At 38.9% G+C, this 13047-nt stretch overlaps 1 protein-coding gene across 1 annotated transcript in view; it reads right to left on the bottom strand.

The window, feature by feature from the left end:
• LOC133239775 (liprin-alpha-1-like) overlaps positions 1–13047 on the bottom strand; it is a 99633-nt gene that overhangs the window by 63687 nt on the left and 22899 nt on the right. Inside the window, exon 2 of the mRNA XM_061404037.1 lies at positions 12079–12226. The gene's annotated coding sequence lies outside the window, so the exon portion shown is untranslated. The remainder of the gene's footprint in view (positions 1–12078; positions 12227–13047) is intronic.

The raw sequence follows: 13047 nt of genomic DNA, 5'->3' as shown, positions 1-13047 counted from the left end.
TCTAACAATTTTAAAAGAATACCAATTCTACACAATCTCTTCCAGAAAACAGCAGAGAACTAATCTGAACAAATTCTGTGAAGTCCAGATTACTTAATATTCAATTCAGTTTAGTTGTTCAGTCGTGTCCAATTCTTTGAGACCCTGTGGATTGCAGCAAGCCAGGTATCCCTGTCCATCAGCAACACCCAGAGTTTACTCAAACTCATGTCCATTGAGTTGCTGATGCCATCCAACTATCTCATCCTCTGCCGTACCCTTCTCCTCCTGCCTTTAATCTTTCTCAGTATCAGAGTCTTTTCAAATGAGTCAGTTCTTCCCATCAGGTGGCCAAAGTATTGTGGTTTCAGCTTCAACATCAGTCCTTCCAGTGAATATTCAGGACTGATTTCCTTTAGGATGGACTGGTTGGATCTCCTTGCAGTCCAAGGGACTCTCAAGAGTCTTCTCCAACACCACAGTTCAAAAGCATCAATTCTTCGGCACTCAGCTTTCTTTATAGTTCAACTCTCGCATCCATACATGACTACTGGAAAAACCACAGCTTTGATTAGACGGACCTTTGTTGGCAAAGTAATGTCTCTGCTTTTTAATATGCCATCTAGGATGGTCATAACTTTTCTTTCAAGGAGTAACTGTCTTTTAATTTCATGGCTGCAGTCACCGTCTGCAGTGATTTTGGAGCCCCCAAAAATAAAGCATGTCACTGTTTCCACTGTTTCCCCATCTATTTGCCATGAAGTGATAAGACCAGATGCCATGATCTTATTTTATTTTCTGAATGTTGAAATGATCTGAATAAGAAAATGATCTTATTTTCTGAATGTTGAGCCTCAAGCCAACTTTTTCAGTCTCCTGTTTCACTTTCATTAGGAGGCTCTTTAGTTCTTCTTCACTTTCTGCCATACAGATGGTATCATCTGCATATCTGAGGCTATTAATATTTCTCCCAGCAACCTTGATTCCAGCTTGTGCTTCCTCCAGCCCAGCGTTTCTCATGATGTACTCTGCACAGAAGTTAAATAAGCAGGGTGACAATATACAGCCTTGACATACTCCTTTTCCTATTTGGAACCAGTCTGTTGTTCCATGTCCAGTTCTAACTGTTGTTTCCTGACCTGCATACAAATTTCTCAAGAGGCAGGTCAGGTGATCTGGTATTCCCATCTCTTTAAAGATTTTTCAGAGTTTGTTGTGATCCACACAGTCAAAGGCTTTGGCATAGTCAATAAAGCAGAAATAGATGTTTTTCTAGAACTCTCTTGCTTTTTCAATGATCCAACGGATGCTGGTAATTTGATCTCTGGTTCTTCTGCCTTTTCTAAAACCAGCTTGAACATCAGGAAGTTCATGGTTCACATACTGCTGAAGCCTGGCTTGGAGAATTTTGAGCATTAGTTTACTAGCCTTTGAGATGAGTGCTGATGAAAACTGACCTTTTCCAGTTCTGTGGCCACTGCTGAGTTTTCCAAATTTGCTGATATATTGAGTGCAGCACTTTCACAGCATTATCTTTCAGGATTTGAAATAGCTCAAATAGGATTCCATCACCTCCACTAGCTTTGTTCATAGTGATGCTTCCTAAGGCCCACTTGACTTTGCGTTCCAGGATGTCTGGCGCTATGTGAGTGACCATACCATCGTGATTATCTGGGTTGTGATTATCTGATCCTTTTTGTATAGTTCTTCTGTATATTCTCGCCACCACTTCTTAATGTCTTCTGCTGCTGTTAGGTCCATACCATTTCTGTCCTTTATGAAGCCAAACAATCTTGCTATTCCAAAGAATAGCAAGGAGAGATAAGAAAGCCTTCCTCAGTGATCAGTGCAAAGAAATAGAGGAAAACAATAGAATGGGACACACTAGAGATCTCTTCAAGAAAATTAGAGATACCAAGGGAACATTTCATGCAAAGATGGGATCAATAAAGGGCAGAAATGGTATGGACCTAACAGAAGATATTAAGAAGAGGTGGCAAGAATACACAGAAGAACTCTTTAATATTAAAGCAAAACAAAAGTGTGTTAGTCGCTCAGTCATATCTGACTATTTGCGATCTCGTGGACTATAGCCCGACAGTCTCCTCTGTCCATGGAAAGCTCCAGGCAAGAATACTGGAGTGGGGTGCCATTCCCTTCTCCAGGGGATCTTCCTGACCCAGGGATTGAACCTGTGTCTCCTGCATTGCAGGCAGATTCTTTACTGTCTGAGTCACCAAGAAAGCCCAACAAAGATAATACAAAAGATGAAAACTATAGATAAATACCACCCCCTTAAAAAATGCAAATATCCTTCATAAAATAGTAGGAAATCAAGTCCAAAAATATATTAAAAGTATTACACAACACCACAACTTAGTAGGATAGTCCAACATCAATGTAATCCACCAAATCAACAGGCTAACATAACAAAGAGAAAAGTCACACAATCATACCAAATGATGCAGAAATAGCATTCATGATTTTAAAAGTTTTCAGCAAACTATAGAAAGTAACTTCTTCAACTTGATAAAGTATATTTACAAAAACCCTATAGTAAACATCATACTTTGTGGTGAAACACTGGATTTCTATCTTCAATGTTGGAAACAAGGGAAGAATGCCTAGTCCCACCACTCATATTCAGCAGAGTACTAGAAGTCCCATCAGCACAAAACAAGAAAAGGACATAAAAAGTGTAGCGATTGGAAAAAGAAAACTGTCCCTATTTGCATGTGACATTACTGTCTACATAGAACATCCTAAGGAATCTCAAAAAAACATTTTTAAATTAGTAACAACAACAAAAAACTAATAGTCCTAGAATGAGTAAGTTCAACAAGTTTGCAGAATATAAGAAAAACATACCTAAAAATTTAATTTCTGTATACAATTGTGTTTTTATATATAATGAACATGTAGAAACAGAGTTAAAACAATACATTTATAATCACATTTATTTTTTAACAAAGAAACACCTGGGTATATACTTAACATATTTATCTTGTGTGCCGAAAACTATAAAATGCTGATGTAATCAAGGAAGATATAAATAAATGAACAGATATATGTTTTATTAGTTTGCTAGGGCTGTTATAACAAACTCCCTCAAACTGAGTGGCTTAACCAACAGAAATTGATTGTGTCACATTTCTGGAAGCTAAAAGTCTGAGATCAAGGTGCTAGCAGAACCATACTCCCTCTAAAGGTGATAGGGAAAGATACGTTCCAGGTATCTTTCTTAGTTTCTAGTAGCTCCTTGCCTTGTGGCAGCACAAACCTAACCTTCACACAGCATTCTCTCCATGCTTCTACACGTATCTTCCCTCTATGTGTACCTGTGTTCAAAATTACCTTTTACAAGGACACCTGTCATATTGGAACAGGAGTCCCTCACTGCTTCAGTATAAATCTGTCTTAACTAATAACATTTAGAATGACCCCATTTTCAAATAAGGTCACATTCTGAGGTACTGGAGGTTAGGGCTTATTAGGGGGACTCAAGGGACTCCCCTGATGGCTTAGACAGTAAAGGATCTGCCTGCAATGTGGGAGACCCAGGTGCAATCCCTGGATCGGGAAGATTCCCCTGGACAAGGGAATGGTTACCCACTCCATTATTCTTCCCTGGAGAGAATTCCATGGACAGAGGAGCCTGACGGGCTACAGTCCATTGAGTCACAGAGAGTCAGGTATGACCAAGCGGCTAACACTTTCACTTTTCAGGGGGACTCAGGTCAATCCATAACAACACTGTTTATGGATTAGAGATTCAACATCTGACCTCTAAATTTAATAACATTTCTGTCAAAATGCAGTAATACTTTTACTAGTTAAAGACAAGCTTATTCTAGATTTTATATGAAAAAAATAGAATAAATGAAACAATTTTGAAAAAAAAGTGGGAAAAATCTTACTATCCAATTTTAAGATTTACTGTTTCAGTTCAGATCAGTTCACTTCAGTCCCTCAGTCGTGTCCAACTCTTTGTGACCCCATGAATTGCAGCACGCCAGGCCTCCCTGTCCATCACCAACTCCTGGAGTTCACTCAAACTCACGTCCATCGAGTCAGTGATGCCATCCACCCATCTCATCCTCTGTCGTCCCCTTCTCCTCCTGCCCCCAATCCCTCCCAGCATCAGAGTCTTTTCCAATGAGTCAACTCTTCACATGAGGTGGCCAAAGTATTGGAGTTACAGCTTTAGCATCAGTCCTTCCAAAGAACACCCCAGGACTGATCTCCTTTAGAATGGACTGGTTGGATCTCCTTGCAGTCCAAAGGACTCTCAAGAGTCTTCTCCAACACCACAGTTCAAAAGCATCAATTCTTCGGCGCTCCAAAAATCAAGACACTGTGGTACTGGTGGTGAAATAGGCACAAAGATCAACAAGACAGAATAGAGAACCCAAATATAAATCTATACAAGGACAGATAACTGATTTTTGAGGAAGAAGCAAAAGCAGTTCAATGGTGGAAGGATAGATAGCCTTCAACAAATAGCGCTGAAGCTAGTGGATATTCACAGGCAAAAAAATGAAACTTACTTTATATAAATTAACTCAAAATTGATCATAGATTTAAATGTGAGACATAAAGCTATAAAACTTCAGAGAATTTGCAGACCCACTGAAGAATTCTTAGAAACGACACCAAAAATGCAGTCCCTAAAAGGAAAAAAACTTGGTAAACTGGACATTGTTAAAATTTAAGACTTCTATTCTCCTAGACTTTGTTAAAAGGATGAAAAAGCAAGCTATAGACTAAACTATTTACAAACTACATTTCCAACAAAGGATTTGTATCTAGAATATATAAAGAACTCTCAAAGCTCAAAAGTAAAAAACAATTCAACTGAAAATGAAAAATAGACATGAAGAGACATTTTATCAAAGAAGATATATGAATGGCACATGAAAAGATGTTCAATATTATTAGTCATAAGGGAAATGCAAATTGAAATCATGTAAGATATTACATCATCTGAGAAAAGCTGAATAAAAAAGTTAAAATACCAAATGGTGGTAAGAATGCTGAGAACATACGTCTCTCATACACTGCTGGTAGAATGTAAAATGGTAGAACTTCTATGGAAAATAGTTGAGCAGTTTCTTAAAAATTCAAATTCCTGCTTATCCTGTAACCCAGCAATCACACTCCTGGGCATTTATTTACATGAAAGGAAAATTTATGTCTGCACAGAAACCTGTACATGAATGTTCAGAGCAGCTTTATTTGCAATAGCAAAAAGCTGGAAACAACTCAGTATCCTCCAGTGGATGATTCAACAAACTGCAGAACATCTCTGTAACGGAATACTTCTCAGCAATTAAAAACAGTCACTACTGGTACATGAAGCAACTTGGATGGGTCTCAAGGTATTATGCTAAACGAAAAAAGTCAATCTCAAAAGATTATACACTGTATGAATCTATTTATATAAGATTCTTGACAAAATTATAGGGACAGAGAACAAATTAGTGGTTGCCTGGGAATAGGAAAGGGTGGTAGGGAGAAAGGAAGCACAGGAAAGATTGGTGATAAAAACAGTTCTGTATCGTTTTGGTGTTTTGTTTTCTTTTTGCCACGCTGCGGGTCTTGTGGGATCTCAGTTCCCCAACCAGGGATCTGAACCTGTGCTCCCTGCAGTGGAAGCACAGAATCCTAACCACTGGACTGCCAGGGAATTTCCACAGTATCTTAACCAAAGTGATGGCTCCATGAACTTATACATGTGATACAAATGCAAAGACAATAAAAATACATGGACATGTGCATATACAGACACAAAAATGAGTACATGTAAAAACGGGTGAAGTATGATAACGGGCTAAAGAGTATACCTATGATAACTTTCCTTTTTTTTTTTTTTAGATCACCTGTGCCTTTAAAAAGTTTTATTTATGAATTTGGCTGTGCTGGGTCTTCACTGCTGAGTGTAGGCTTTCTCTAGCTGCAGTGAGTGGGGGCTACTCTCCAGTTGCAGTGTGTGGGCTTCTCATTGCAGCGGCTTCTCTTGTTGCAGAACACAGACTCTAGGGAATAGAGGCTTCAGTAGTTGTGGTACATGGGTTTAGCTGTCCCGAGGCATGTGGGATCTTCCTGGATCAGGGATCAAACTGGTGTCCCCTGTACTGGCAGGAGGATTCTTAACCACTTGACCACAGGAAGTCCAAGGTCCCAGTTTTGATACTAATGGCTACATAAGATAGCAAGACACCATTCCCCAGCCCCCCGCCGCCGGTGAAACTAGCTATAGTATATAGAATTTCTACACTCCTTTAATTTCCTGAGCTGCTGCTGCTGCTAAGTTGCTTCAGGTGTGTCTGACTCTGTGCGACCCCATAGATGGCAGCCTACCAGACTCCCCCGTCCCTGGGATTCTCCAGGCAAGAACACTGGAGTGGGTTGCCATTTCCTTCTCCAATGCATGAAAGTGAAAAGTGAAAGTGAAGTCACTCGGTCGTGTCTGACTCTTAGCCACCCCATGGCCTGCAGCCCACCAGGTTCCTCCATCCATGGAATTTTCCAGGCAAGAGTACTGGAGTGGGGTGCCATTGCCTTCTCCCTGTGAGTCTATAACTATTTTAAAGTTTAGGGATTCCCTGGTGGTCCAGTGGTTAAGAATCCACCTTGTAATGCAAGGGACACCAGTTCAATCCCTGGTCTGGGAAGATCCCACATGCCACAGGGCAACTGAGCCAGTGGGCCACAACTAGTGAGCCCAAGCTCTGGAGCCTGCAAGTTGCAACTATTAAGCCCACGCTCCATGACTACTAAAGCCTATGCACTTTCGAGCCTGTGCCCTGAAACGAGAGAAGCCCCTGCAACGGAGAAGCTCTTAAACCACAACTAGAGAAAGACTGTGCACAGCAACAAAGACCCAGCGCCACCAAAAAAAAAAAAAAAATTCAAAGCCTAAAAATGCATTATATTCACATGCTGATATATGTACAGACACCATACATACAAGCATATGTATGCCTTAAGTAAGTCTCAAATTTGCTTAGTCCTCAACTATACAATACCAACTAATCTGATATTGATATGTTACCACATTAGTAAAACCTCCATTTGTGAGCTCCATCATGAATTATAAAACTGATTTGAATCACCATTTTGTGCTGCTTGCCCTGAGCATAAGGCTTTAAGTGTATGCTTCTGTCACTCACTAGCTGTAAGTATCTTGTGCTGTGGCTCAGCTAGCATTGATGGACACTCACTACAGGCTGGGCAGTGCTGTAAGTGCTTCACACACCTAACTTAATCTTCTCAACAATCCCATAAGGCAGGTACTATCATTAGTCATACCATTTGATAATAAATGTGAAGAAAATAAGACACAGAAAGTTAAGTAGCTCGCCGAAGATCACAGAGCTACAAAGACAGTCCCAAGAGTTAAACCTTGGCATTCTTATCCAGAGCCCTTGAGTTTATTAACCAGTTTGTTCTCTGTAACCTCTCTAAATTTCAGCTTTTCCTCTATAAAATGGTGTTAATATATATAGATGTATTAAGAAGATCAAACCAGTCCAGTCAATCTTAAAGGGAATCAACCCTGAATATTCACTGCAAGGACTGATGCTGAAGCTGAAGCTCCAATACTTTGGCCACCTGATGTGAAGAGCCGACTCACTAGAAAAGACCCTAATACTGGGAAAGACTGAGGGCAGGAGGAGAAGGAGATGACAGAGGATGAGATGACTGGATGGCATCACAGACACAATGGAGATGAGTTTGAGAAGGACAGGGAAGCCTGGCATGCTGCAGTCCATGGGGTTGCAAAGAATCGGACACAACTTAGCAACTGAACAACAACAACATATACAAATAAGAATATATAAAATAGGATACAGCTCCTAGTAAATGATAGCTTAAAAATTGAGATTAGGAAAAAGCTACAAATTAATAAAGCTGCAGAAGGCCTATTTGATGGGCACCAGGAACCCTGCTCAATTCCCTGTGCTCAACTACCAAGTGAAAAAGTCAATTGTCAACTGGACTGCTGTTTTTAAAAAGCAAAATAAAACATGCATTAAAATCTAAATCACAATTCTGGGTGAAAGAAACCAGACATAACAAAGTAGATACTATATGTACATTCATATAAAACTCTAGAAAATGAACACACTAATCCACAGTGACAGAAAGCAGATCAGTGGTTGCTTCCGCAGGGAGTCAACTCAGAGGGGTGGACTACAATGGGCACAGGGAAGCTTTTGCAGCGTAGTAGTGTCAGTTGCCTGGAGAATCCCAGGGGCGGGAAGCCTGGTGGGCTGCCGTCTATGGGGTCGCACAGAGTCGGACACGACTGAAGCGACCTATCAGCAGCAGCAGTGTTAGTTGCTCAGTTGTGTCAGACTCTGTGCGACCCCACGGACTGTGGCCCACCAGGCTCCTCTGTCCATGGGATTCTCTACGCAACAATACTGGAATGGATTGCCATTCCCTTCTCCAGAGGATCTTCCCAATCCAGGGATCGAACTTGGGTCTCCTGCATTGCAGGCAGATTCTTTAGTGTCTGAGCCACAGGGAAGATCCCTAGGAAGCTTTTGAGGTGATGGAAATGTATGATATCTTGATAGTGATGATGGTTTCACAGATATATACTTCTGTCAAAACTCAAGCTGAACACTGTTCAATGGGTACAGTTAACTGTATACAAATCATACCTCAATAGAATTATGTAAAAACAAAAAGCATTAATATTTTTCAAATAAGCAAACTGCCCTCATTATAACTCTTAACAATTTTTAACTTCATCAAAGTCAAAATTAAATGTTAGCCAGCATACTGCCAAGTTGAGAATATATATAAGGAACACAGACTATCAAAGCTCTATAAAGGAGGAAAAAAGAATCTTCAGCTGATAAAACTTTTAAAAGATTCTTACTGAGTACTCCTCTAAGCAGCAATACTTTTATTCACTAAATTAAGACCAGGGTATATGAAGTTTACAAACTGAAAAATAACTTTCTAAAATTAAATTTCTGGTTTCTTCAACAAAGGTGCAAGACAGGGAACCTTCTATTTTTTGTTCAAATTCAAATCAACCAAGCCTTTGTGCTCCTATTCTCTTTCTTCTTTGAAATTTCCATTCCTGTTACCATAGGAACCTGCTAGCTGACAAGCCTTCAAGCATAGCAACAGCCCAAGCTTAGCAAGGAGTGTGAAAGGGCAACAGAATCAAAGGCCAAAATTTGACTCATGAGAATCAGAATTCCAGTCTTTGTCACTCTACAAAGGGTCTGAGAACCATAGAAACTATCCTACTGGGTTTGGGAATATTATGACTAAATTTACTAAATGTGAAACCAAATGTGGAACGGCCTTGAAAATTCAAAAATGGTATTCATTCTATTTTAGATCCAAATTAGAGTAAGAAATTATTTTAAACAACTTTTTAGAATAATTTTAAGTGATATAAAATAAGACCTTTGAAAACTTTTTTGTAAGAATAAAATTCTAAAGAGAAAAGGTCTATAACTTTAAGAATTACTTTATATATATATATTAAAAATTCTACATTTGTAAAATACTTTTAGTCCCATAGATTTGCTTTTCTTTTACAAATTTATTTTGTTAATGTCTTATGACAGCATATTAAATACTTTCCAATATTAGTTCAGTGAGCTAGTTTGCAGAAATATGACTTTATCACAGGAGTATATTTATCTTAAGTCAAAGGGGAGTTCGTGGAGCAGCCCATAAAATCTGACTTTTCTTCAGGAAGTACTTTTAACATTTCAAGTATCATGAATGGTTGTGAATTATAGTCTGACTCAAAAGATAAAAGATAAAACTTTATAAACCAAATTCATCACAATTAATACTCTAAAATAAGCATTTTAAGGCATTCTTTTAAAGTGATCTAAAGTGCAAGAAAATCAATTAAAATTTTAAAAGCTTATTTTTTCTTAAAGTCAGAAATAACTGAATGCAATTAATTCTCCTCTACTTGTGTATTTTCCACATTTTTCGATTTAGAAGTTTCCTAATTCCTGGCTGGTTTCTCAGCACACGATAGGCTCTTCAATCCACTCCACCAGGCTGTTGTTTGCTTAGGGAAAACCACCATAATAATACTAACCTAAATAGAAGATAAGAAGTCAGTCTGCTGGATAATGCATGTATCCTAAAAATATAAGCCATGAGTTTAAAGAATAAATACAATCAAAGAATTTTCATTTCCTCAAATGCCTATCCACAAAATGTTAATCACGGGTACAAAGGGGTATTGAATTATAGTATCCTCTTAAAAACAAAACAACACAAAACCCTGTCTTTCAAAGTCAATTCAAACATCATCTGCAACTGATCCTTTCCACACATGATCCTTTTCTTTCTCTTTGAATCCTCTCAGCATTATATGCCTATTTATGGCATTTACCAAGTTCTTCCTTAAGTTTCAGTCATTCAGATAAAAACATATTTAATAAAAGTTACTAAGTCTTAGACACTGCAACTGGGAGCTAGACAAAAAAAGACAGCTGGGATTTTTAAAAATAAAGTTTCTGTACTAATTTTACTATTTTAAAAATACAATGTGTTTCTTACAAAAAAATCAGAAAACACAAACATTAAATGAAAAACACAGAAAACACAACAAACTGTGTAATTCAAGAACAATCACTGTTGGTCTTGACAAAAATCTTTCCAGATCACTTACACTACATGAACATGAATACACTTCTTTTCTTCAACAAAAACAGGATGATACCATATATAGTATTTTATTATGTCTTCCTATTTTTTTCCTATTAATTAATGTATCAGATTTGGCTTCCCTGGTGGCTCAGTAGTAAAGAATCCACCTGCCAAGCAGGAGACACTGGTTCAATCCCTGGGTCAGGGAGATTCCCTGGAGGAGGAAATGGCAAAGCCACTCCAGTATTCTTGCCTGGGAAATCCCACTGACAGAGAAGCCTGGAGGGATCCATCAAGTATAACCATTAGAATTTGACAGGCAAAGATGGAGATGAGATGATTCTTTAGGCAGAAAGAGAATGAGAGGTCTAGAGATAAGAAAGCGGGTTTGTTTTAGTCCTTTACTTTACTACTTACAAGTGTAAACACATACTGTCGAAAGGTTCAAGTCACTTTGACCTTTCCCTGCTCCAAAAAAAAAGGGGCCAAGTAAAACACTGGTGTTCACAGAAAAGTGGTATCTCTGGTACTCCTGTCAGGACTACCATTACTAACCCCAACAAACTCACAGCTACTTACAATTCCAGGAGATCACGTGCTTGGGTACAGCTCTACAACCACAACCACGACTACCACCACCTCTTCCGGAATTCACAGTTTATGAAGTTCATTAACTCACTCAAACATTTATTTAGCAGTTATTATGTGTTAGGTACTATGTTACCGGCTGGCCCTACAGAGATGAATAAGGACCTCAATAGCAAGTTCTGCTTTCAAAAGCAAATGTCCTGCAGTAGGACCTGAACTAAAAAATGAGGACAAGTTCGTACCCGATACAATGGCTATTATTCCAAAACAAAACCCAAAAAACAACTAGTGTTGGTGAGGATAAGAGATACTAGAACCCTTGTGCATCGCTAGCAAAAACGTAAAATGGAGCAGCTGCTATACAAAACAGTTCGGAGGGTTCTCAAAAAATTAAACAGAATTATCATGCTATCCTAAAATTTCACTTCTGAAAATAACCGAAAAAAAATTTAAAGCAAAAACTGGAACAAATATGTATACATCTGTATTCACAGCAGCTATATTCATAATAGACAAAAAGTGGAAGGAACTCAAGTGTCTGATGAATGAATGATTAAACGCTGGGCATAAATATACAATGAAATATTATTCAGTCTTAAAAAGGAAGGAAATTCTGACACTTGTTATGACATGGATGAATCTTGAAGACTTTGTGCAAAGTTAAATAAGCCAATCACAAAAGGACAAATATTTTGTGATTTCACTTAAATGAGGTACTGGAGTAGTCAAATTCAAAGAGAAAGAAAAAAAGTAGAATGGTGGTTGCCAAAGGTTGAGGGGAGGGGAGAACAGGGAATTAGTGTTTAATAGGTAGTGTTTCAGTTTCAGAAGCTGAAAAAGTAAAGGAGAGTGGTAATGACTTACCAAGGTGACTGTACTTAATGCCACTGAACTGCACACTTACAAATGACTGGAATGGGGGAATTCCTTGGTGGTCTCATGGTTAGGACTCTGAACTTTCACTGCCGGGGACTGGGTTGAATCCCTGGTTGAGGAATTAAGATCCCACAAACTGCATGGCATGCCAAAAAGTAAACAATAAAAGATTCAAATGGTAAATTTTATGTTATATATATTTTGCGTACATGCATGCTAAGTCACTTCAGTCATGTCCAACTCTTTGCAACACTATGGATTGTAGCCTGTCACACTCCACTGTCCATTGGATTCTCCAGGCAAGAATACTGGATTGGGAACCATGCCTTCCCTCCAGGGGATCTCCCCGACCCTAGGCTCGAACCCACATCTCCTGCATTGGCAGGCGGTTTCTTTACCACTAGTCCAACATGTATATTTTGCCACAATTAAAAAAAAAAATTCTGAGGAATATTATCTGTAAGTACTACTATGAAATAGCCAAGATATGTTGTTAAGTAAAAAAACAAGGTAGAGAAAACAAACAGTATGACACTATATCAAAAGAGCGTGGAAGAATATATAGCTATACACAGATATTATATAGACATTTTCTACAATTACTATAACTTTTAATGGAAGGATAAACAAAAAGCTCTAAAAAAACAACTACCCCCAAGGGAAGGAAAGAATAAGGTTAGGATTCAGCTGGTAAAGAATCCACCTGCAGACTCCGGTTCAATTCCTGGGTCGGGAAGATCCCTTGGAGAAAGGATAGGCTATCCACTCCAGTATTCACGGCCTTCCCTGGTGGCTCAGACAGTACGTAATTTGCCTGAAATTCGGGAGACCTGAGTTCGATCCCTGGGTTGGGAAGATCCCCTGAAGGAGGGCATGACTACCCACTCCAGTATTCTTGCCTGGAGAATCCCCATGGACACAGGAGCCTAACAGGCTACAGTCCATTGGGTCTCAAAG

The sequence above is a fragment of the Bos javanicus genome, chromosome 27 (genome assembly GCF_032452875.1).
Source record: "Bos javanicus breed banteng chromosome 27, ARS-OSU_banteng_1.0, whole genome shotgun sequence".
NCBI classification, from domain to species: Eukaryota; Metazoa; Chordata; class Mammalia; order Artiodactyla; family Bovidae; genus Bos; species Bos javanicus.
The sequence above is the reverse complement of the archived record's forward strand: the minus strand, read 5'-3'. Positions and strand labels throughout refer to the sequence as shown.